The 27882-nt window shown below is 40.7% G+C and overlaps 1 protein-coding gene across 2 annotated transcripts in view; it reads right to left on the bottom strand.

Moving 5' to 3' along the window:
• LRRTM4 (leucine rich repeat transmembrane neuronal 4) overlaps positions 1–27882 on the bottom strand; it is a 224037-nt gene that overhangs the window by 101386 nt on the left and 94769 nt on the right. The gene's annotated exons all lie outside the window — the stretch shown is intronic.

Below are 27882 nucleotides of genomic sequence, written 5' to 3'. Positions count from 1 at the left end.
ATGCTATTCACTTGTGTTCATTAAGCTCACCATGAAAAGGGAGCCCAGTGAGTGATAAGGTCTAATGCAAGACACTGAACAGGTGGAAACAGGATTGTGCAACTATGAAACAGAACCCCTGAAACTAAACAGGTTTTTTAAATGAGAAAAATGGGTCATAGTCAATTTTGGAATGTTTTGGGTTTGTTTTTGTTTTTCCTCCAGAAGGGAGTCAGCCTATGCAAACCTGGAACCACGTGTACTCAGACGGAGAAAACAAATACGAACTACACATATGCATGCACACACAAAATCTTCAAGTATGTGCAAAGCAGAATAAAAAAGAAAGAGAATTCTGTTGTTCAATCATCAACCCCCACGACACGTGGCAGCAATCACAAAAGAGGAGAAACTGTAAAAAATATAATTTGGCAGGGATTAAAAGCACTTACTAACAACAGAAATTTTCAAAACACTGCAAAAGCCTGCCCATTTGAGATCAGAAATAATGTAAAACTCATGAGAACATCTTCTTCTACCTTCCTCTACATATGAAACCAATCTTCAGCAGCACTGTCCAGCCATAACTGAATTAAGTCTCCAGATCACTTTATGAAGTAGGTAAGAATTATCACCTATGTTTTAAGTGCGCAAAAGGATTTCTCAATGTCAGCAGATGAGTCAGTAGTGAAGTGAGGCCACTGCGCAGCTTACTGTATGCCATAAATCACACCAGGATGAATAAATGCATCCAACATTCTACCCATTCAAGTAAAGGGAAGGTGGCCAATATCATCAAGGAAAAGTAGACAACTAATATTCTTTTTCTTTTCAAATCTTTTAAACTCCTGATCTAACAAGCCAATCATCACTGTTCCTTCTGCCTTATCTGCAGGAGTCTGACTTCCAGTATAGGACAGCATTCTTATCTTGGACAGCCAACTCAAGATCAGATTCCCTGCTGTAATTCCTCTCAAGCCCTAAATGCAAGCGATGACTTTATTTTGATATGCAAGCAAGGCACGTTGTATTAAAAACAACAAAATCACCCAGCAGAGTCTTACAGGAGATATGATTAGCAGATGTGCCCAAAAATGTCACATAATCATATGAATGTTCTTACAGGAGTGCTGAGCTAGCAGACCTTCAGACATTTAACTCTTCTCCTTCGTGATATTTTTACTGAATAATGCAAGGAGAGTATCAGCAATTGTTCTTCAAGCCAACTGACAAGTGCACTCCCAAAATTTCTTTTAATTTGTCAGCGTTTCATAATCTCTGTGTGGTTAGATGCACAGAAAACCATTTGAGGTTTAGGGGATTTATGCTTGATATCTTCCTCCCTCCCCACGTGATTAATGCTGGTTTACACTCCATTAAAAAATTAGGCCGTAAAACTGCCTTAATGCAGATGATACGGTCTTCAGTTGTGCAAAAGAGTAAGCGAAAGACTCAGCTAATTTTATTACAAAGATTGATTTCTTGTCACCATATTAGTTTTACACATGTAAACTACTACATATTGGGCTCTACCCTGTCAGCCAAGCAGAAGTGGAAATAAAAGCATCTGGAGCCAGCCTACAAGACAACAAGGGGAGAAAAATAAAACAAACTGGGGGCTTTCGCAGGAGAGGGGAGGGACAGAAAGAAGGGTGGCAGGGGAAGCAATATTTCTGGGTCACCAAAGATGACCTTGTTTAAAGACAACAACAACAAAACCTCACAACATACACACAAAGTAAAAAACCCAGAAGAAACCCCTAAACATTCAAATGAAACACCTCCAGCAAAGGACTAGAGACTAGATTTTTAAGACTTCAGCACCCAGCACTAGAGCTAGCAATGGTGGGTGACTGGTCATTTCTGGAGCTCCTTTCTGGTCTCATCAAAGTTGTGAATTATTTGAAACTCTGGCCTCTTTTTTTTTTTTTTTTTTCATCTTACATTTTCATTTCAGTCACGCTCATGGTTTCCTCCCCTACCTTCCCTCTCCTTGCAAAACGACATGGACCAATACTACAATAAACATACTGAGGGCAGGCAATTACCAACTTGCCAAAATGAAACTCTCAGATACCTTATGTGCTGCAGGGACTCTGCAGCACAAAATAGAATGAATCATGTGTGTCCACTGAAATTAAACCAAATACAATACAGTCTAAGTAGAGCCATTCATCACTCAGAGGGCCAAAGGGACTGTCATATTGTACAATACAGCGGTAGCACTCTGAAGAGAACATTTTCTCTCTGTAACTTGGGATGGACAGGGAGACCATAATGCAGTGGTTACAGCAACAAGACAGCGTGCAGCCATCACTTGACGTAACCTACAGAAATAGATCAGACTGATATTTTAGAGTTTATTTACAAATACATATGAACCATTTTGCAGCATTTAGCAAACGACCACATATATTGCAACAGCAGTTCTAAGATGATCAAGGTACCTTTTGGTCATGCACCAACACGGACAAACATTTCTGATAAAGAGATTTTTTCAAGCTAATGATTAGACTGAAGATGACAACACAGGAATATGGTGAAGCAGCAGTAGTCTGCACGATGAACTGTCAGCTCCAAGCACTGCCCATTTTAGACTTTTTTTTGCAGACAGCACGTTGAAAGGAGTTTAGAAAGAGCAATCAGGGTTATTTTGCAAATTACCATGGAAAATCTGCAAGCACATGGGGAGAAGGCATAAAAGTGCTCATAAATTTAACATAAAGAAACAAACACAATTATCCAAGACAGAGCCATTTGAATTGCTACAGTATTTCTACAATACATAACATGATCTTAATCACTTCAAGTCCAGTGCAGTTGGATAATGAATACCTCCTGCAATGTGCTGAGCGCCCTCATCACTTTATAACAGCAACATGAATTGTTCCTAACAGCTTCCAGTTTACAATGTTGGTAGTAGGTAAAGTGTTACCTGCTTCTGATTCTGCCCATACTAATTTATTTATTGAAAGCATGCTTGCACAACCTGTCCCCAGCTGGATTCTAGCTTTTCTGCTCACCGGCCTGTCCAAATTCTACCATGACAGCCATCTTTTCTGGGAACAGTAAATCTCAAATAGATATGAACAGCAAAACAACTGTCCTCATTACAAATGCTTTCTCAACAATCCTCAGGCCCATGAAATCAGTCTTCCAGCTACCGTCCTTCAGGGGATGCTTTTATAGGATGTGAAACCAGCATCTGTTACACAATGCTTCTCACCTGAATGTATGAAATAACAGATTTACCACAATGACACTAGCAAGGGCTGATGCTCTGCACGATGGAGTTGTCTGGATACACAACTGAAAAGCAGAGCCCATCAGAGGAGGGCACTCTTTGACCCTTATCAATATTGTACTCAGGCACCCGACATCAACATTCATTACTCTGATAACACTTTACAACAGGGAAGTCTTATTACCAGTTTACAAAGAGAGGAACAGGGGAAGATGTAATCATTTGATCAAGCAAAATCCAACCTGACCTTGGAATGCAATTGATACCTGCTACATCCTAGGCTTGTGCTCTGCCCACTGGGTCAAACATCAGAAACAGTGAGACCTATTTAAATCCTGGGGGTTTCAGTCCTCTTACAGCTTCAACTGTTTCTAAGGAGTCACCCCCTTACTGACATCTGTAAAGGGGAGCGGGGGGAAACATGCACAACAAACGCAAGCAAGCTAAGCCACAACCTTGGAAAGCTCAGCAGGATGTTCCACTCATCCTAATTCTCCTTTCAGTTTCTCTTAAAGGAAGCCACATAATGTCCCTGACTTTAAAACGTGCATAAATAGCCTGAATAATTGATGAGTTTTGCATTTTATAACCATTCTGCACTGAATAAGGATTCTTCTTTCTTTTTTTTTTTTTTTTTTAAGAATAAAATTGAGAAAAATAATTGATACATTAATAGCATTTTGGAGGATGAAAAACCTTCCTCTTCCATTCTTCCCAATGAGATGAAGGCTGATGGTTATGGGAAGCAGCCATGATATCATCAAGCAGTTTCTTCTGTCTCATGGGAAAAAGGCAGCTGCGAAGACAGAAGAATCATCAGCATTAACTGGTTTCATTAGTGCCTGCTACAGAGCATGCAGACCTTCAGCAGATTCAGTAACCTTCTTCCTTCTCTTAATTATTGAAAGGACATTGCTTTTATCTGGAACTCCTAAACTGAAGGTGGCAGTTGAAAGAAAAATATTAAGAATATCCCAATCCCGGTTCTCAAGGGCCTTCTCTACTGAATGAGGATGAACACACATTTCAGAGAACAGTCTTCTGTCAGAGTGTACGATTCCACTAAAAATGAAAGCATTTCATGGAAACCTGTCTGTACCGGCAGAGCAACTTTTTATAGTCAAAATGTTCTTTTCAAGGTTTCCCCATTTCATTCTGAGAATATCCATACATTTGGTTTTGTTGAGATGAAATAAATTGGTTTTAGCATTTACAATCCATTCATTTCAGCATTTATATTATATGACAGCATCAGTCTGATTAGGTATTGTAGGGTGGGGTTTTTTTTTAGTTTATTTGTGGGGGCTTATTTAAAGTTCACTCCAGAAAGTAAACCGTATTTGGTTTATGTCCAATTGAAAGGGATGAACTCATTCCACAAGCAAAGCAAACAAAACACCTAATTCTAATCTGTCCTTGCAATAAATGTTCATAGCCTGCAGAGAACGCCAGCCACTGGACCACACGTTCAGAGCTCCTGGGGTTGGAGGTGTGGATTTAGGTTGGTCTGTGGTGTGCTAGGTACAGAACAAAACAGAGAATGAACAGACCTGCACAAACAGAACAAAACATCTCTCTCACACTCCATCTTGGCAGCAGAGGAAGCCTTGGCTCCATCTTCTAAAATACTAGTTACTGCAATGGAAACAGTGTGGATAGTTATTTTAGCCTGCTGCTAGTATGTGGGAGCAGCTGAGTTACAATGGCATTTCGAGTTTTCAGGAGATGTATATACTGCTGCATCTCAAATCAGAACATGGGCTAATGAATCTGAAGTAAGGTGCCTTTCCCTGCAAGACGTTTGGGGATCTCAGAATGAGCTCCAGTTCTTCGTGTGGGCCCAATGGACATTGCTTGTACAGCAGTGTACTATGCTTTCAAGTATGGCTTACACAACTTGGAACCTGTACAATCTATTTTTTCAGTAAGCTCTGAAAAAAACAAACATGGGAGTCCAACATGGAATGTGCTTAATGTTAACATCCCTTACTGATTTTGTGTATCACTGTTGACTTTGAGAAGGATGATAATGGGCATGGCAGTAAAACAATGAGAGGCACTACTGGATTTGTTAGAAAGGGACTTACTACAGGAATAGTGCAAGACAAGGCACAAATCCTCACCGCATTTCTAAATGGCAGTCTCTTCATTCCCCAGCATGAACATGGTCAGAAAAAGTTTGGGTTTTTTTTCCCTGATGTGCTCTTAAACAGTAAGTAGCGATAACAAAAAAGTACTTCTGCTGGCTCAGAAAGGGAAGCAAGGCTAAAGATAGACTAAAAGAAACCAGATGACACAGTAAAGGATAAACTTTAAAGATGCTGACAAGAACACTAAAGCATTTGCGCCTCTTCCTTTCACTTCCACTGTATTCCTCAATTCAGGCCATGTCTTATATTTTAGACTGGAAAACACAAGAACAGCGGAGAGTAGAAACCTTCTGTGGTTTTTGGTCCCCCCTCCTCACCCTACCCTTATGACAGACATAAACAACCCCATGATCTTCAGTAAAGGAATTCAATAAACCCTAGCAGAAAAGAGCATTTGTGACACTAACCTCACCAAAAGTGGAAAATAACCCAAAGCACAGGCAACTAGAATGGCCGGGCACTGCTGGCGCACATACTCTGCCAGTGTAAAGACTTCGCTTGCTAAGCAGCTGTTTACAGCGTCAGAAGATCAGAAAACGCCAGACATACCTACTGCTGCATTACACTTGCCTTAGACGTGTGCCACCCCTAATCCTTAATGTCAAAACACTAGCTACTAATGGACATGAAAGGACACAACTTCTTCATCGACAATAAGTCTTAAAACCCGAGAGACACATCTTGCAGAAAGACAGCAGTAAATCTCTGGAAAATTAAGGACTCTGAATATTTAGCCCACAGAAGAGGAATGCATTATAAACAGAGAGCCACAAACACTGAGCATCCTTCAATTTGTAAAGCGCTTATTCAATTTTTAACAACAATTTTTTCATTATACCATTTCTCCCTCTTCCCCCCACCCCTCACAGAAATGATATTGTTGGAGGATGTCATCAGTGCTGTTTCAGATCTGTCAGATATAATCTTCTAATCTGCCAACTTTTCACAAGGAAGAGATGAGCTCGTGTACTGACTGACAAGATGTGCTGAAAAGTCTGGGCTTTCTCGAAGCCTGTTAAAACTTTAAGTTCCCCCATTGTGTGAATACTGTCAAACTTGGCCCTGCAATTTTCATAATGACAGCTGCTGTCAGTTTAAAAGGGTAAATTATTCAGTTCAACTGGGAATGCTGACAGTAACTGTAAAAAGGGCCTTAGCAGTGGAGAAAAAAAAAAAAAAAGGTTCCAGGTATCTAAGGAAAGATGTAGTAAATTCACTAAGATACCTTAGAAACACTCAACTCGAGCTATTTTCTAGTCTCCTTCCAAAAACCTGGGAAGCTATTTACTTTGGCAAGAAAAGAATAACATAAAATTAAACCACATCAGTAATAAAGTTTAAGAGACCGACAGCCAAGTTTACAAAGATACTTTGATGTCTGTAATTACACATCTTTACACCTTTTACAAGGACACCACGCAATTTAAATTGCTCAACTCCTGTGTGCTTTCAAAGGGAAATGTGAAGGTACCAGACACATTTTTAAAGCTAATAATAAAGCTCCATTAGGTGCCTATCTACAATTTTTGAAACTCATTTCCACTATTTCCTATTATGAAAGGGACTTACCATATATACTTGGCAATTTCTTCTCCTCTGCCTTTCAGCAGAGCTAGAGATCCACCTTTGCAAAACGAATTTTGAGATCAATCCGTTTTGGAGATGGACAGAGAGAAACAAATCACAATTTCATCATTCTACTTGTTTGAATGAAAATGAGGAAAACAAACAGAAAATCTGACTTCTCAGCACTGCAATGTGTCTCATTTATGCTTTGCGAACGCCTACTATTCCCATTCAAGTTTTTCCATCTGCTCTTTCAACAAATTGTGCAGGTACAAAGGATGACGAACAGTAGCAAAAAGTGAAGCACTTACTCTCCACCATCTACATCTCTGTCTCCAGCTTCTCTCTGGAATAGGCGAAAGAGAGACCAACAACTACTTTCTGCTCTTACTGGGAGACACAGCAGTACTCTAAACCTGAAGCTTGCTGGGACATTGCAAATGTGAAATGTCTGTTGTAATAGATACAGTGTTTGCCATGTGCTGTTAATATATTTCTGGTTCCTATCCGTCAAAAAAGATATACATAACCCAAGGGGGATGTGGCTCCTTGAAAAACTGGGGTTCATTTAAACTGAAATGTATTAAGTCAGTCTGGAATAAGATAAAATAATATCATTACTATATACCAGCCTGAATAAAGCACTATCTAAATCCATTACAACTTGCACCATCTATTCTCAATTACAACAGACACTGTGATACTTGCACATGAGCTATCAGAAACATTAAATTAACTATGAAGTGATACAATCTCCCTCAGTAATCGCAGTCATCATCTTTCTACTCTCTAAAGAAACAAGTCTTGCTGGCTGTAATTGCATGAGAGTTCAGAGGATCTCGGCTCACCTGTGTTCCTGCTAATTCCATGGTCCGTTATCCATGTCTCAGCAGACTCGCTTACCTATTTGGAAGTAGTATTTCAGCCTCTAGAAGAACATAAATTCTATGCAATACGCATACTTCCAGAAGTAGGCATTCTTTACTTGTTTCCTGAGGGTACGAGAGGCTAATCAATGCTTCAGTTCTTGGGGCTAAGGAGAGGTTGAACATTTACAGACTTCTTCGGGTTCATCTTTGTCTCTCCTTCATATAGCCATATTTTACAACTTGATTGCTGCAACTGTAGACAGACTCAGAGTAACGTGGATTCAACTCCAAAAAGAAATGCATCACCCAGTCTATGAAAGCAAAATGGCTAATGAATACCCTGAAGTTGTCTGTAGCCTTCTTCTGCTGCCTAGGTCAAATGAGCACTCACTCTGTAGAGAGATTTGTTGCAAGCTGTTAGCCATTCCCTTAAGACATCTGCAGCACATTCTCCTTCTGAAACTAGAACTCTCATAAATCTTCTAAAAATGGTTCTGAATTCAGAGAACTTTCATGGTAGGCTTGAATTTCAGTTTGGTTTCTCCCTATAGCGAGTACTGAATAGAACCATAATTTACTGAGAATATCAGCCAGCACACAGCACACTGTTCAGCACAGTCTGCAGCTCAGAATGCTCCACTGATTCCTTCGTGTTCTTACCAAACACCAAACCCAGTTCCTCTCAGTACCTAGTAGTGCCATTAACGTTAAATAGATGATGATCCTGGTGAGATTTTACGAAGCTCCCAGAGTCACTTCAAGATTGATGCTTATGAAGTTGTGCATGATCTACAACATAATTTTTAGCACGTAAATCATGCTTCCTCTTTCTCTCTTAGTAACGTACCTTCTTAATAGTTAACTTGACAGGTACATTTAAACTTACCACAAGCTCACGTATACATACATGCCTTTGCTACACGAGGCAACAAGGCCAACAAAATAGTCCCTAAACACCAAAGTAGAAAATAAAGCTTCTCCCATTAACCAGCTGTCTTAATGAAACTCAAAGGCTGCATTCCTGCTGCAAACAGGAATTGTGTTCACCATACCTGAACTAAGGTAATGGCGCTGTAAGAAACAAATAGGACAGTCTGTACAAAATCATCAGGACCCAAGGGCATTTAAGAAAATCTCTCTCAGCGATGAAATCAGTGACACCACGCCCTCAGAGTATGAGCTAGCTCGGACAGGTCTACCTGTGTCGCAGTGGGTTTCAGCGGAACACAGCAACAGGTTTTCTACTTGAAGCACCTCTACACAATAGCCCAGTTCAAATACAGCTCTGCTAAGGAGGGGGAGAAAAAAAAAGAAAAAAAAAAAGATAAAGACAATTTTAAATTCATCATCTTCTTAGGACCAATTAAACATGTTACAAGCAGGAAACTGCTTCCCCAGATGTGGAAGGAGCCTCTACCAGACCACAGGCTAGTAGCCTAAGGCTTCAGGCTCCTGTTTGTTATGCAAACGGTTCTAAAAAACAGACCTCAAAGATCCGTATGACCAAAAAGTCTTGCATGACTGTTATCGCCCAAACAGTTTTCCAGCTGTTGCACTTGTAATTGATACCAGAACAACCTTCTGCCATAGTTCTTTTCATTTCTAGTTCTAGGGGAAGAAATTATGATTTAAGAAAAAGAAGAAATGCAAGGGGAAGCTTTTCTGGAAAAATCAAGAACAGCCAAAATAAACAAAATCCCTCCAAATTACTCCCAGTTCTTACTCTTGCCAGTGGTTCAGTGGCTTTAAATTTTATTCAGCTCATTAGTCAGTTCTCACTCTTAACAAGATTAAGAAATTGATCTTTGACTAGGATTAGATTAAGGCTTTGAGTATTTTTTCTAAGTACAGCACACATTTTTAGTGGAAAGCTTCCCCTTGTGGACCTAGCTGTTGTATTATTAGGAACAATTCTGTTCCTTTTCTTCTTTCACAATCCTTCAGGCACTCTTACGGATGATGAAATGACAGTGCTACATATATAGCAGTTGCTTCTATACTGATGTTAAGAAAGTACCTAAGAAAAATACAGTTCTATGTATTGCTGCTGAAAATAAGGAGGAGGAGCTGATCTCAGAGGAAGAGCTAGCTCTCCATGAACCATCAGTGACCTACAAATCACAACTTAGGAAGAAGCTCTGTGCTCTAAAGACTACAAAAAACGGGTGAGATGTCCCTAATGATACTGATAACTTGGAACCATCGCACAGCAGATTCTTTTATATTGCAGACAGAGCTGGAGAATGCTACTATCACCTACAATGGGTACGTTCTAAGTAGAGCCAGGCTTACGGGATCTTTCAAGAAAGCATTATGGCTACTAACCATTTTACAGCATCATTATACATCAGAACAGGCAATTTAGGGTGGGGAAAAACCAAATAAAACCACCTCTGTACACATGCCAGTACTTCAGATGACTGAAAAACCGATGGAGGTTGAAAACCTCCCCACTGAGAAAACTCAAAGAAAATAATACAAGCACCAGTTTTGCAAAACACACACCACCCACAACCACCCCGAGCTGTGTTTTCTAGCAGATTTCAAAAGCTCACTGCCCTTGGCCTCATCTCTCTTCTCCAGTACTCCTAATCTACTGTTTTCAGAACAAAAGTAGATTTGATCTCCACTGAGCATCTCCCCTCCCTTCTGGTGCTCCATTAACGAGACAATGCACACCTATTACAGGGATTCAACCTTAAATGAAGAAACATGGCAGTAGGCATGGAGGACCAGTGATAAGCATCACAGCTTTTCAATCACAAAGCTTTCTTTTAATGTCCCCGGAACACAGATTTGGCTCCTCTACTATATCTTTGTGTATTTATGTCTGACTAAGTAAGATCAGCCTGCCCTCAGTACTGCTTTTTCTGTTTTACAATCTTCTCTGTACAATGAGGTCATCAAGACCATCGGGTTCCAAATATAACCTCCTGGAGCAGTCCTACACCCTGGGCTAGAGACATTATCTACTCCAAAGTAGATTTGATGCTTCATCTCTTGATTTTATTCTGGTATCATTTCCTTTATTCTTTTAAGGACCGTAACAAAATATTTAGCATTTCATTGTCCATAATTTCACTATTTCATTGCAAATAACTTCATGTAAATGCAATTTTAAAAGCATCTTCAGCATCACTTTAGTTATATTTCTGTCAGAAGTACAAAACAGAGTCTTATTTTCATGTGACACCCAGTGCCTGATAGAAATGCCAAGCATAAAAAGCTCCAGGACAAGCGTAGCTAGCTCAGAATCTTGACGAAAGTTTCACATCCTACCAGTCAGATCACAGGACCAAAATGCAGTGATCCACACTTAAAATCTGGCAGACTATAGGAGCAGACTTAGGCAAATAATTTAGCTGGTTTTCCCCCTCCATTTTATTAGCATCTAAGTCAAATTTGGCACTTATCTGAATACCGTGCATACTGAGCAGTGTAAAACTATTTACCACTGAATGCTTACAGCACTGTTTACTTTCAGCTAAAAAAGAAGAAACAAAAATAATCACAGATGATGCTATAGATACACCATTTCAGAATTCATACTTTTTATATTGCAAGCAATGGACAGATCCACTTTACAATCAGCTAACTAGTTAATCTGCACCCCATCTCCCTTCACATAACAACAGCCTCTAACTCAACTTACTCTCACCTCCTGCAAATAGACACACCAGACCATGGGTCTGTAGCAGAAACCACCTGATAAAAGATGAAAAACTATTTAAGAAGAATATATTAATTTTCTTTGTTCAAAAACATAATTATTGTTGCCACAGGTTATTTATAGTGCAGTAAATACAGCACTAATAACTACGGTGTGGAAACATAAGTTTAGAGTCCTTAAATTTTTTTTTTTCATTTTAACACCAGGAAACAGATATTATTTTTTTTTTTATTATTGTTATTCAGTAGTGTTGCAATAACTGAATTGATACCAAATGCACACCCACGTGTCACATTCCAACTTCTCTCTCAAAAAGCTTTTGACTAATATTGCATCTGGATGACGGACAGGAAACTCTGGCACTACTACCACCAATGACTCCACCACCTGAGCACAGTTTCTTGCCGGATGTTTTGCTGTGGACATGAGGATACCACTGAACAGACACACATAAAACTGCAGCATAGAGGAATTCACCCAGCAAGCTGCCACCCAGTAGAATTCCACAGTGTGCTGCCCCTACTGACTTTCGTCTAACAGTAAAATGCACTGCCATGTACAGGTCAATGCAAGACTACAACTTTGCGGTCTTCAGCATGCCTTGTATGATCCCAAAATATTTCCCAAATGGATGAAATCCAACTTTCCTAAGTACTCACTGTAATTAAGAATACTTGTCAGGCCAAAAATCCAGCTGATTTACTACACACGGATCTTTATACAGACACAGGAAAGGATATTGCCTGAAGGTAACCCTCTCCTCCACCACTCACAAGTAAATATAAACACATTAAAAAAACGGTTCCATTTGGCTCCTTCCAAAACATCCATTTACCTTTGTTGTAGCATCTGCATGAAGCCTATGACTTCTTGCTCAGAACTGCTCAGCACTGTATTTTGTATTTTTCCTAATTCTGGTCTTCCAGAAGGGGGAAGGAATTCCCTGTCTGCTCTCACTGGGTCTGCGTTTTCTATTCTTTCAATTCCACTGAATAACGGTTGCATAAAGAGATGAAAGTGGGTAAGAACAGAAGGATCAGAATCTGGATTCTTGAGTTTCATCCCTGACTGCTGCCTGTGCATCACACGAGCTAAAGATTTCATTTAGAGCAAGATTTGCAAAGAACATTCAGTTTTTACTTCCATCTGCTCTAATTCAAGTCACTGAGAATGGTAATTGTCAACTTCAGTCAGAGAAGAGCTAGGTCAACAAAGCAGAATTTTGGAAATCCCATATTCAATATATTCACTACCGTGCCTTGCCATCTTCTAGAGGTGCTGAGAACATTTAATTAAAGCTGATACAACTCTGAGGTCCCAGCTGTGAAAGGTAGTAGATTGAGGCAAAACTTTTTAATGAGAAGGCCTTCTAGTCAGGTAACTTTCAAAAATTTGTCCTCAAAGAGGACAACAAACAGTTGCAAAAAAAAAAAGTTGTTGTAACAAATTTTATCAGTTAACCACTATAAAGTTCTTTACCCATACTAGCTTTTCCCATTTTTTCTGAAATATAATTGACTATTAGATTCTTACATCAACACAGATAAACACTTTGGTAAAGGATTTATGGACAACCAAAACAATGGAAACAAGGGTAAAAATTCGAATGTAGTAGTGAAAGAATAGATGCATTTTCAATAGAACTATTTTTAATAGCAAGTAGTCTGGTCTGAGTTTGATGACAGCAGTCAAGTGCACTGCAGCGTGCTGTAAGAGTGAGTTCCACACTGGCAGAGCTGTGGGAAATACCAAAGTTTAATAACAACTTTTTTGCCCCTCTCACTTTTGTGTAATTTGTGTAGATCACACAGAGGAGAAAGCAGCCAGTCTCCTCAGCAGGGGATAAATATTCTAAGAGATTTTAACTTCCTCAAACAAAGACTATATGCTTTCCATTAGCTCAGTACACGAGTTAGCTGCAACTACCCTTGAAAGACCTATGACTGCAATTTTGATGAGGTCTCTAGTACAGTGACAGGCCTCTAATCATCTCATAAGACAAGTGGTAAGCAAAGGTTATCAAAAGGCACGTGCGAAATTCATACGATACTGGAAGCATCGTCGTTTCACAGCAGGAAACAGAATCTCTCGCAACAAAGGCGCTCACAGGCCATTTACAAACACAAGGTAATAGAAGACGTTTCCATTCAGCTGCAGCATGTGAATTCCACTCTGGACTAGCGGGTGTGTGAGTGTGCACGTCTCTCAAAATGGTAAGAAGTACAGAAACAAGACCTGCATGTCTGAATGGAAGACAGATTAAGTGATACAACTTCATCCACTAAAATCACACGCGATGCTTAATGTATCATCTTTCCTCTACTATTATTCTCTTCAGGATAGAGATATTCATTGAAATTTACCCTGCAGCACCTGAGTACTGAAATTCCACTGAAGTCATGGGGTAGCAACGAGCAACCACCGAACTGGCAACTGTTTTTTAGCATTTGTGTTTCCCTTGAAGCATGAAGGCTGTTATGTGCGTGTCAAAAAAGGCTGTATGGAGGCACTGATACCAAAAGCAAAGTTTCAAGGTCATACATTGATTTGAAATGGCTCTATTTGAGGCATCAAACTTTTAAACACTTCATTTTTTTCCAAAGACTGAACCCTTCCCAAACAAAGACATACAGATGCTTGTTTAATTTGCAAGACAAGATGACAAAGCTGCACAGCAAAACACTTGCTATAGCCAGTTTTGAGGTAAGTCCCTAGCCCTGGGAAACACTCTTTGCCACAGAGAGGGAAAATGGAAAGGGAAACAAGAAAAAACAGAAGGGGAAAAAAACCCACCAGCAATAATCTCCACCTTATTAATTGCAAGGAAAGAATGACATGGATTATCATACCAGCATTACTGAATGAGTACATCTAATTCTTCACGAGGCCCTGTATAATTTTGTGTGAGATTCAGGTGCTGCCCAACTGACTAACATTTGAACCAGCAATGTTGCTGCTTTTGGGCAGAACAAAGATACTGCAAAACTAGTTTGAATTCTTGGTAAACGTCTATCCTCTTGTATTTTACTCAAAGAAATGGAATAGAAATGGTTTGTCTAACAGCGTTTACCAGCAAGAAAAATGCCACAGGTCATACTCTGTATCGTGGTATTACAAAAGCAGTTAATTTGCAGCGCTGAATAAATTTGTGCAGGTGTGCAAGGTTTTGCAAACTATCTGCCGAAGCACTTTTACGGTCTGAGTGTCACAGTGATAAGTACTATGAAAAGTAAATAAATATTTAGAAAGAAGCTAGATAACACAGAGAGACCATAGATCAACTGCTGAAGTTGCAGAAAGCCTGTGGCTACTGTGCAGTTCCTAAATCAGCAGGATAGGATACAGGCTTAACTATCGTTTAGTCATAACACATGGGCACGCACACTCCTCCTCCACTCTCCATTCCTGCCAGTGTTCTCCTTTTTGATGGCCCTAGGCATCACACAGAAGCAGCAGGCTCCTGTTGTGCGCTATGGCTTTGGCCTTATTGCCTCCCTGTATCTAAATCCTTCCTACGCTGACTTACAGGAAGAAATGCACAATGCTCTAGAGAGGCAAAAGACAGATCCTGCCCTACTGAGGGTTGAAAATTCCTAACAGGAATGCTGTTCTGCACACTTACCTTTTCATATACAAATGAATCAAAGCCTGATATACACTAAAGGACAAACCAAGGCATGGGGTTTTGTAGTTTGGGGTTTTTTTTCCTGTCATTGGTGGTAGTTTTTAATTTTTTTAAAGCAAAGTGCAGTGCTCCCCAAAATGTTTCTGCTTATCCTTTAGACAGCTTAAAAACACACATGGAAAATGCATTTAGGATACGTATGTACACACTGGAAGCCTTGTTAGCATCCTCCTTTATTTGCTGAGAACAAAGCAAGTATGATTTAAGCTGCAACTTCAATAAAAAGAAGAAAAAAAAAAAAAAGAAATGTTATTACAGTTAGTGGGATAAAACCCTCTGCAAGGGCTTGACAGCTGAGACAAATAATGTACATTGGCTCAGAGTAATGGAAATAATTAAAGGGGGAAAACATTAGAAGGCAATACTGCTGCAAGTAAAACTTGAGTGGATGCGTCAGTAAGCTACTGTATATGTCAAAAAGCTCATCCAGGCCTAGTTCAGAGCTCATGAAGGTGATATAATGAGCAATGTGAAATATATTCAAAGTAATTTAAGAATCATTAGCACAGTGTAAAGGTCTGCCTTACATTAAGCGTCATTATCAAGGCCAGCAGCCTGAAAAAAACAGACATACACAATATGTGATTGATGATGAAAGCAATCGGTACATCGGTCAGCAAGGCCAGGCACACCTGTGAGGTCACAGAAAGGGATGAAGGAGCAATTCAGCTTGCGCTACCACGTTCTGTGTGAAGAGGGGCCAAGACACACCGAGTGGCACTGCAAGTGCCACAAAAAGGTTATGCTCTCCTCTAGCCCTCTTCTCATCCTACCTCCTCTCCTGCCTCTGCTGATCACCAGGATATTACAGACAAGAGACAGCATTCCCAAACCAAGACACTGATAAACATGTGGAGGAAGGCGGTGTGAAATCACACTCTCCTCTTCCTGCAGACAGGGAACAGCTGAATGTCTCTGCTTGTATGCACACAGTCGGGTAGGTACGCAGCCCCTAGCCACTCACGCACAGTCCACAGTGAGAGGCTGCCGCTGTAGAGGAGTCTTCTCCAAACTGGTGGTACCTAAGCCAACGAAGCGCAGAAACCACCACCTGAACAACTATTTCTTCATTATTATGAAGCAGCCATGGATGATGTACACAGTTTTCAACTCCTCGTGTTGTGGATCTCCTACTAATCAGCCTAGAGCTTCTAAAGGATATCTGGAATAAAGCACATCTTGTCTGGTTCCGGTGATGCAAGAGGTTTTTGACAATGCAAGGCTGCACTAGCTTATATTTCCCTCATCATTTCATCACACACACAGGTTATATATTACCAAGGCACCAAAGGTTGCGATTAGAAGAATGAAGTACACAGCTGTCCAAGATCAAAGGATGTCTCACCCTGGTTCTTGTTGCTCAGCCAAACTAAAACAACTCTGCCCTGGGAAGCGAATCAGAGTGAAACCAGTGCCCGCTCGCACAACATGGAACTTGCTTTTCAACTTCTCCCAACATCAAAGCAGCATGACATACATGGATCACACACCACCAGATCTCTTCTGGAGTGTGGCACCTCTTCCAGACGAGTTTATTATTTTAAACATTGAACCTTCATGCTTGAAAAGTATACAGCATTTGAGATATCATCAAAGCAACAGTAATAATTAAAACTTGGAAACGAAGGAGGAAAAATGAAGAGGGTTACATTTACCAAGTAATGTTGGATGTTTGACAAAATTTTCTGACCAAAGAACCAATATTAAGTGATTATTTTTTTCATGGCAAAACCGAATAGAGGAAGCTGAAGAGACACCTGGGAGTGGGAACGACTTGTCATTCAATCAGATGTGACACAGAGAACATCAAGGGTTGCTGTTTCACTCAGTTACTGTGATTAACAATGTTGTCCACAAAGATTGAAACTTAATTAACATTTTTAAATTGTGCTTTGACATTTTTAGCTCTTCCTATAAAAGCACTTGTGCAGCTGTGTCATTAAAACAGAGAAGCTTCACAGCTTTAACTGTTTGAACCACTCACCACTGGAGGCCCATTGTGTTTAGACTTCTGACAACAGCAAAACACTTTGAATCCAGATATAACTTTCTGAACATTAACAATGTACATCAGCATTAAAAAACTTGCTACAAGATGCTGAGGTAATTCTGTGACCGGTACTGGACCTCTCCTTTTGAAACAGGATTAAATCACACACAAAATGTGGTATTAACTTTGGTAAAAGAGTTTTGTTCAAATAGTATCTTTCAATGCCACAGTACAGTAAGTTTGACCTTGGTGCACTGATAACACACATGTGTTTTGGTGAAAAGAAAAAGGAACTGAAGCTTCTCCAAGAACTTTTTATACATCACTCCCACTAAATTTCAGAATTAAGCTTCCCAATTAAAGCAGAAGTACCAAAGAAGATGGGAGAATGGGACCTGAATGTTTCCTCTCGTTGTGAAAGGGCCTGCAATCAACTCTTGTTCTCCTCCCCGCTGCCTATAATGCCCCATTCAATGCACAGACTCTGGCAGGCAGGTGCTTTAGGAACAATCCTGTGGCACAAGCAGAAATGTACAGCTGAACACACTTCTTTTCTTGCTGACTCATGAGCTCCCCAGTACCGCCCAAGCCTCTCTGACCTGTGCTTATGCATCTGCAGTGGAGATTTTTGTGAACTTCTGTAGAAATTGTGCATGGCTGCTGCAGTATGAAGTTCATACTTAACTCTGATTTTGGGGTGCAGAAAACTGAGTTCCTTGTGCATTCCCAGTCTCCCAACAGTTTACCCTCTTCTACAACTCGTTCCTTGGCAAGTTTCATAGGTTTTGATCCAAGGAGGGCCAGTACTTCTCCTTGGTATTTTCCTTTCAGTATTAAAGAATAGAACAGAAAGATATACAGGCTGGAAAAGAAGGAAATTTAATTTTCTGAAGATAGAATTACGATTCTGTTACAACACTAAAGGAAAATATGTAACTGCTATGTATTACACATGGAAAAGTAGGAGAAAGAAAGAAAAGGCTGTGAGGAAAAACATTTTTTCCTGAATTCTGGTGGAAATTTATGGTCCCTTAAAGTCTCTCTCACGCAACAGAAAAAGATCCTGGGCAAAGGAATTTTAAATAGCTGGAGTTATATATGCACTGCAACAGGTAGACACTGAGATGTGTACATGCACCAGCAAAGACATGCTACAGTAAACAACTGTCATTTGTTTTACTGAATACTTAACAGCTTCATTTAGAAAGCAGAGCTATTTTACCTTTTATATGTGCACTAGGTGTCAAGATACAATCACATATCAATCTATTCAAATCAAACCTAAACCAGAGCCTCTTACAGAAACACACAATGTGATTAGAAGGAAATGGTCATCTCAATATTGGCACACTAATGAGAACTGCCTCTATGAAATGACTATATTCATTTAATTAAAAAGCCCATTATGGATCCCATTCAAAATGCTGTTCACTGAACTCTTTCATATAAATCTAATTTGCTTTTATAGAATGTTAGGAGTATTACGTTTATTTGTACAAACAGGTTCTAAAGAACAAAGTCTTAGGAAAACACAGTCAACCCCTCACGAAAGGGTTTTAAAAGAGCTAGCTATGAATATGAACACTAAAGAATATTTTCTAAAATACTTGTGACTCAGATTCACAAGTAGTATGCATGTAGTAGTTTCCAACCAGTTCCTTTCCCTCAGCACCTGTTCTTTCCTGTGGCAGGGACAGCTCAACTGCATGTGCAGCGGTTGCTGAATCACCACAAACTTCAGAAAGATTGTTTCAGAAGCAGCTGGGCCATCCTGCAATAGAAGGATGAACCCCAGAGGGATTATCTGACAAACCACTACAGCAGTCCCCCAGTGCAACGTCCTTGATTGTTAGTAAATTCATACGGGCAAAGATGCTTTCATTATACTGAGTTACTGGCATACAAACCAGAAATAATTACAATGCATCAGGAGGGAATTCAGGATGGATATAACAGGCAATGACATTTTCAACAGTTGTGTATACTGCTTTTTGGCCTTCACAGAAAAAAAACAGCAGGAGCTGAAGCTGAAAGATGTTAAAGGATACCAGCAATTGCTCTGTGAAAACTCGGGGGGCTGGGGTGGGGGGGGAGCATCATAATTTTTAATTTACAGTAAGTCACGAAGCTAGTAATCAGCCAAATCCACAACTTCTGCTTTGAAAAGTTACTTCAGGGGTAAGCAGTTGTTTAGGTTTAATCTCTGAGACATAAGTAACAGGGAACAACAAGACCACCTTCAATATGCAGAATCACTGCTTTAACAGACAAGCAAGTTGCAGAAAGGTAACCCCAGCACAGGGACAGCTGCAAGGTATTTACCCCTGCTAAAAGAAAGGACATCTGCAGCTCAAGCTGACCCAGCTTTAAGAAATGCACTGCAACACGTACTTAACTGGAGGCTCAAAGACTACAGCATCAGCCTTTGCACCGCACTGCCTTGCTCAGTACTGGCACGCCCCCGTGTACCGAATGATAAATATCCCCATTCCTTTCACGCACCAGGTCCCCATTACCACCAGTTGAGCAGGAATGGCAAAGCAGGGGGAGGGAAGAAAATCTGACATGCACATCTGATCTATTAGCTTTTCAGGGCTTTGGGATCAAATATTGCCTATGCAATGTGTGTCTAAATATGCTGAGACTCCAGTTTCAGATAATATCTTTAAGTTCGACAGGAACATAGAAAAGTTATGGCCTATGTGTTAAAGAGGTACTCAATTCCAGGGCTGAACTGTAGTTTCAAACATTAAACTTAGGTCCAGACATCACAACACTTGAATTATTTATGTGATTGCTAATGTTAAGACCCAGCATTTAAAACAAATGCCTTATGCCCTAGTCTTTGGCACACACATTTACTGCTAATGAAGGCATGTAATGCCAATGACCTCCATTCCAGATTTCAGCTACACTTAAAATTTAGTACACTGGAGACTGAAAATCATGGGCTGCCTGTATTTATATCCCATGCAATCCTCTTGAAATTAATAGAGCTTTGTAGCATACATAGCAGGCAATTTGGCCCAGAGTAAGCAGCAGGCATACTTGCAGCTTTTAGTGCAGATTATGGCACATTTTGTTAAGCTGTCAAGCATCTCTGGTAAAAGCAGGCTAAAAGAGTGACAAGCCAGCAGTGCTGCCCTTTAGTACTTCACATTTTGCAGCATTATTCGTTTCCACAGCCCCTTAGAAAAAAGGATTTTAGGAGAGCCTCATTAGTCATAATGTCTATTTCTTGTCAATGCAATTATGTTCTACCAGATGTTGCTAAGCATTTTGGACAGTCTTCTCTAACTTACAAGTCCATATTGTTGGCCATTACCACAACAGCTCAGGACCTTCTCGTGTTATCACACAGGTATCAATGAGGTTAATGTGAGGTCTCACGGACCCTCGTGTTTGGGCATCGCTACTGAAGAAATCTGGCAGTTTTCTGAAAGCAAAAAAACCACAGAGAACACAAAACAGTGATATAAAGGATCATTCTGAATGGAAGCCCTTGTCAGAGAAAGAACCATTTGACCATCATTAGCAAATGCTGCCAGCGTCTAGGTATGTTCATTTTCTTCTGGAAGCTCATTTTCTGAATTCTTGAATAAAAGTATTTTGTTCTCTTTCACGTTACAAACAAAAGCCTAGGAACAATAACGTAATTATTTTCTTAAAGAAATGAAGAGCTTCATTTTAATCTCATGCAGCTTTCACATTACCAACATTATATGCTGAATATCTTTGCTACATGTCTGTGGTGCTAATTTAATCTAGACAACCATGAGTGGGAAAATCTCAGGCTACAGTTCAGTAAGTAGCACCCGGTCTTCATTTTCCTCAAGTCTCCAGCACACGAGTGATCAAAATACGCAGAGCATCTCTCCACTTAAACAAGGATAGATGGAAGAAGGTAGTATGCTGTATTTCACCTGCCTAACCTTTACCACTCTGGAAGGAAAGGAACGCAGAGTCATAAATGCAGCTTTTCTCCCTGCTCTGCTATACAGCCAGAATGAAAACTTCCTGCCTGAGGAACAGAACACGGATAAGAACAGATCTACTGAATCAAACCAAGAGCCAACTCAGTCAATATACTGTCTCTGTTAGAAGAGCTACATGCTGTCAAGGAGCATAAGAACATGGTAAGCATACACCATCTTCTTGCGGCAATGTGACTTTCCAGTCCAGAGCTGTTACTGTTGTGCTCAGTCAGAATCCAGTCACACATCAGACTTGCTACACAGGAACCCCTGCAATTCTACAGTAGCGAGCCTGTAGCACCCATAGGCATCTTTCTGTAAGTTAACAGAACAGGCAAAGGAGAAAGAGAAAAATATCTTTTTTAAGCCACTCTTAAAAGACCATACTCTTACCAAGCCCAAGCCCTAGCAGAGAGGTCTCAGTGGGCCTCTTCCCAGTCACTCATTGTGCCTGTGTAACTGGGAGAAAGTTAAACTGGGCAACAAGTTAAAAATACGAAAGGATTGAGTTTTTTGCACTTCAGGTTATCATTAAGATGGCACAATTCCTGTAGTCCTAAAAGTTCAGTTTAGGTAGCCTCTGTCTGTTATTCTGTCATGAATGCTCAGGGAAGTCAAAGCATTAAATTTTGCCTCATCTCCTAATGACTTTCAGAGGAACCCGAGTGCTGAGACTGCCTTTCTTCACTTGGCAATGTTTCTTCATGGACCCGTTTGCACTAGGATAAAACCCAAGTAGTTTAAAATTATATCAAGTGTTTTAAGGGAGCTATTCAGAGGCAAAGGAACTGTTGAATCCACAGCTGCACTTATGAGCTATCAAAATTTGATTCCAAAATCAACCTTCACACAAGCAGTTGTCAGTATCAACACAAAATGGCCTCTGCACTTCAGGCAGCGTGGCTGGGACTTCAAATGGCTCTGGAAGAAGTAAACACTGAGAATTATTTAACAAAGGTAGACAGCAGACAGCTCTGCACAACACCTATTTACCTAGAAACTGCAATTCATCTGCAAGCAGCACGCAAATACAAACAGAAACGTTAAGATAATACTGACCATGATTTTTTTTTCCTTTTTCCTTCCAGCTGTTACAACCACAAGGCAACAGTCAAACGTGAATGGGACACAACCACCATTTTGTCTGTCTGTACACTAATCACACTATCGCTGATTGCATGCAGACATTTCCAAACGAGCTCAAAGCCTCAAGTTTGATGCCAAATGACTTATTTCTGACTTACGGATTGTTTTCATGGAGGTTCAAAGCCTGGAATTTAAAAAGTCAGTCAGGAGTTTCGACATGATGCTAATAAGTCAAAATTAAGGTGTTTCAATAGGTTTTGACAGAAAAGTTGTTATCTGCATTACATAAAACACATGATTTTGTATGATTACTCCTTGGCATATCATTAAAATACATTGACATTTCAATTTAAACCATCCTGGATAGTGCTGTGACTATCCTTTACTACTCATCTTGATAGGGACTACGCAGTAAAAGAGAAGGTAAGGAGCTGCTGAAGTACCATACCTGCCACATGCAATCCCTTCCATCCAAGGATCACACAATTCCCTGAGAATTCCAAGCAGAAGTGTGACAGGAGCGGTGCCCCTCCGGAGGCGGGGGGGGGGGGGGGGGGGGGGGGGGGGGGCAGAGGCCGCCACGTCCCTCAGCGGCTCCCACACCGCGGGCCTCCTCCCGCCAGCTCGCCTCGGCGCCCTCCCAGCGTGTAGATGAAATACATTTTTGAGTGGTTTCTACCCCTTTACCCTCCTGTCAGCGCGGGACTCGGCGCTCTCCCCGCTCCCTGCGGCAGCCGGGGCCCGCAGGCTGTGGGGCCCGCCACGCCGCCCGTGCTCCCGGCCGGCCCGCAATGGCGGGAAGCGGCGGGAAGCGGCGGGAAACGGCGGGAAGCGGCAACGCGGCGCCGGGGCTGCGGGCTGACCCCGACCCGGCAGGACCTGCCCCCAGCGGCTGTTGTGAGAGGAGGGGCTGGGGCTGGGGGGTCCCCGAGGGCCCGGCGCCCCCGCTGAACAGGTAAAGGCCACGTCCCGCTGGCAGACGGGCCGGAGCGGGCTCCCTCCCTCAGGCCATGGCTGCCTCAGAGAGGGGGCGGGGGAACTGGTCTGTGAGGTAAAGGCCAGAGGAATTCCTCCTCTCAGAGGAACTGAAACCCTCTCGCATCCATTACTCACCCAAAAAACAAACAGCTCAAACTCGGTACAGGTTCTTGGATTATGTTAAAGCCTCCCCGTCCCTGCAGAGAGGCCTGCTGTGCCTGACCTCCCGCCATCCAGGCCTCTGTGGCACGGCCCGGGGCAGCCAGAGCCAAGTAATCGCAAACTCCGCATCTGCAGCTGGTAAATGTTGGTTATTCCTGCTCAGAACAGCTGAACAGCAGTGGCAATTCTACTACAGGATCTGTCACCTTAATCAACCCGAGAACAGGACTATTTATTTTCAATGGAACATTAATTTCAGACAAGCTAAAGTGAAACCCTTTAGCAGCTTCATGCAAGAAGGGGTGGGGGGACAATGTGGATGTCACGCTAAACTCAAGCAGTTAAGGAAAAAAGGTAAAATAATAGCTATCATGGGAAGTAGTGGAGATTAAATTCATCCTACCTGTAGGAGAATAATACTAATTACTAGACAGAATATATAGATACAGATACAGAATGCACAGTCAGGAAAAAAAAAAATTATCAGGGCTTGTCTTACATGTGGAATTAAAGCCCGGTCCCATAGATAACAGTATGTACTATTCTAGGGTTCAGTTTCTGTATATATAAACACAGGCTTACACATACCAATCTCAATTTAAAGTGAAGGTCAGAGATTTACAGTGGCAAAGAGATGTATATGCACATATGCATGACGGGAATGTCCTCACAGCTAGACTGGAGAATGGGCTGCATACACCTTAAGTCATCTTCTCTCTTGTAAACTTGTCCTGGAATACACAGAATATTTTTCCAGGCAAGTTTCTCAGAGAATTTAAGGGATTTTCTGGGCCAGTTCCCACTAAAGTTCAATAGGAGATAGCGATTATTCCTTAGGGCTATCTTGAAAATTGTAAACATAGATGTCTATTAAAGTGTCTTGTATCATGAATCCATTAATCAGAATGCAGTTGACAAAGCTATCTGTGGAAGAGGTTCTTCAATACAAAACAGCAGAGTAACTTCTGGGAAATTATATTATGTTTACAGAATCCTATATAAGTTTACAAGTTTTTTTGCTTGTATCACAAAATATGAGCCTGTTACAGTAATTATAGAAAAAAAAACCCTTTAAAAATTAGAAAGTAAAAATGAGAAATCTGACAGAAAATTCAAGGAATGAGTCCTACTCCTAAGTGCTGATATAGCCTCAGGTATTATAAAATTAATAAAGATTTCTACAGGAAGTGAATCATTAAATAACTAAGGGCGTGGGGGGCAAGAATTTTAGAGCTCTGAAGCTGCTTTGAAGCCATGCTGAACTCAAGTAAAAGTTTCACCAGCAAAAGCAGACACAACTTTTTTTAAAAAACAGAAACATGGCATTTCAACATTTTGCAAGGCAAAACATTTTAATCTCAGAATATCAAAATGGTTTGGGGGTTGGGTCTTTTTGGTTTTGCCTTTTGGGTTTCTTTGGAGACTGGGCTGTCAAAAGTTAAAAACAAATGCTGTACAATCAATCTGAAAATCCATGGAGCGGTATATTGGAAACTAGGATTTATTCACTGCAATACTCATAAAGCTTCTTCTCTTATTATACCTTCTCAGCAGCAAGAATGGGTCAAGCAATGGGGTTTTTGCTAGTTTTTTTCTAACTATTCTTTTAAATATTCTTTAGACTCCCATGTAGCTTTTTAACCAACTACTGGATTCAAGAAGCTTGCACCATTTGGGGTTTCATTCCACAAGCTCTTTTGTAAATGTTAGCTTTGTGCTTCCTAAAAGACGCCTTATTCTTGTCATATATTAAGAGACTGCATGAGACTTTCTTCCTTAAGAGGGACTATTGCCAAGCTGATTTCTGTAGCTACAGTCTATATGTACCTAGGCAGAGATTCTGCCTTCCCCTCCCAAATGTAAATAACACTAGAGCATGTATTTACTAAGGGCCATAACGGTCATTTGCACTGGAAACCATTTGTACAACTTGGTTGCAATTCTCTTGATTGTCACCAAACACCAGAGTACAAACACCAGATGGTAAACACTTGATCACCCCCCAAAGACCCTGTGTCTTTATTATTTTTTCCCAGAATGCCCGCACAGTGAGTTAAATATATTGCAACCATATCTGGTTAGCAAGAGGTCTGTCTGGCTGTGGCTGTCACCTCTTATCACTGCACACTCACACACTGAAATCAAAAGCTTTACATCAGATTCAATGTGAAATGCGGAGGAGGAACTGACATACCCAGGGACATACTGCAGTTATAGGTGGCAAAGCCAAGAATTGATGCTCAGCTACTAGGCATCACCACCCCTCTGATGTACATACAAAGAGATGAGCAAATAAAACAAGCTGTGATTGGCCCCATTGTCTAGGGGGAGCCTAACAAACAGCATTTATCACTTCTCTCAACAGCTCTTATCTCAAGGGAAGCCCTGCATCAGATCAAGCTCACATGCAGTTTCAGCAGCTCAGTCCAATGTCCATTACACATGGAATTTGAAGAAGAAAAGCTGCTGGTGCTAAGGTGAATACAGAAAGCTCTGTGAGTGTCTGTGTCAGGGAGTCAGAGCACGTGTTTTTGGCGTGCTACTCCCCCTCCTCAGTCAGGTAGGTCCTTTAAAAAAAGGAACACCTCTTCCTTTTAGTCCCTATGAGTCACCTGTACTCCCTTTACTGCTACAGCCACAGAGGACAGCAGGTAGCAACTTGCAAAACTATTTCTAATCAGTTTTCTTACTTTGCATCACCTTCCTCTACTCACTGGTACTCCAAGAATGTAAATACAGCTCTAGATACTTTGCAGAATGACTGTACAAGATGACATAATGAAAAGCATATCCAGGACTTGCACTTGTTGGCCCTTGGTTCATTGGTGCTGAGTGACCTTGTCTATACCGACTTGGAAAAGACTACAAGCTGCTGCTGCTATGAACCAGGCCATGCTTTGCTCCTGAAATAAAAGAGTGCTTAAGATTCATGCTGTAGGGAAGAAATATTTGTCCTGTGGGTGAGATGATATGCAGCCAGCACATGCTGCGCTCCATGAGTATCTGGAGGTGCTAGTTTGTCTTCAGGGGACAGGCAGACAAATTTAGAGCAACCCCTAAGCAGCCCTTGAAGCGCAAAGCTAGCATGGAGGTTATTTCAGGCATTTCCTAAGAGCAGATCTGCTCTTTGTTCTCTCCATTACTTACAAAAGTCTAAAAGAACAATATAATTATGCTTCTGAATCGGCAACACTTATTTTTTGAAAATATGAGAGTAATGAAACTAGCTCCTTTCTGTGTAATTTCTATACTTAATACAGGTTTACAGTTAGCACTGAGACACTAGACTCGATATTAAAGATTGCTGCTTTACCCTTCCCCTCTATAGCCATTACAGTATCCACCAGATAATACAAACAGCTTTTACTTAACAGGCAAAGGAAGAGAAATGACAAGGTCTGGCATTATATTAATATATTGGGAGACACACTATTATTTTGTTCAAATATGCTTTTGGAAAATTGTTATAAAACTCTGAGGATATGGCTCAAACTCCCATCATTCTCTGGACAAAAGTAATAGCTGTCTAAAAGCCTCATATGGACGTCCGTCATGGAATCCTCCCAGCCTGAAATGTTCTATTATTTAACTCTTGCAATATTTCACATTTACGTAAGAATTTTTTTTTTATTCTGGAAGTTTCATGATTGTTTTTTTTTTCGGTTCTTTATTCTGTCAATTCAGGGACTGACAGACAGATCATGGTGGTATAAATCTCATGTCAAGGACATGAAATGCAGACATGTAAGAACTGGACAGCTGCAAAGAGCAGCAGCTTACATGAGCAGTGCCACTGTAAACAGTAACATCGAAGTGAGTTGGGCACAGAGAAATTTAAAGAATGATCTGTGGCTCGAGAAACACATTTCTAACCTTTCTGTGCAACTGGAGATGAAAGCAAGCTGTTTCTTTGCATAAATAACATGATATTGGATTCTAACATCAGATTCGCTTCAGAACTTAAATTAAGAGCTGCCACGCATACATTAAGAGTTATGTTTTCTAATACTAGTTCTTAATTTTTCATTTCTGTGCTTGATTGAGGTTACTCTGCCCTCCCCACCCCACCCCCTGCCCCCGGATTCCTGGAGCTTAGTGCCAGAAGTAACTGTTTCATCCACCTAATCTGATGATGTATTTATTACAAACAGAAACTAATTGTCCACAAGTAAAATCAGAAGCCAGCGAAGAGTTAAATAAATAAAACAATAAAAAAAAACCAACCAACACCCAGCTACTGGAAAAAATACATACCATTTTTTCCTGAGCTTTCCCAAAAATAAAGCAGCAGGCAAGACTGAAAATGTACCCAGTCTAAGCCTACATAAATCAAACTGCCATTAAGAAGATGCATACGAGGTCTAAGTGTACAGCCTGCTAATGAATCCATCTCTGACCATACAAAAGGTGGTGTTCAAAACCAGCATCTCATGATACTCCAGAACATAAATGTTTCTCTCTAACAACACATCAGCAGACTATACTCTCAACCCATGATCCTGACAATAAACATCTCATTATCAGCCTTT

This window comes from Falco peregrinus, chromosome 17 (genome assembly GCF_023634155.1).
Source record: "Falco peregrinus isolate bFalPer1 chromosome 17, bFalPer1.pri, whole genome shotgun sequence".
Taxonomy (NCBI): domain Eukaryota; kingdom Metazoa; phylum Chordata; class Aves; order Falconiformes; family Falconidae; genus Falco; species Falco peregrinus.
Note: the sequence above shows the minus strand (reverse complement) of the source record. Positions and strands in the feature narration are given on the sequence as shown.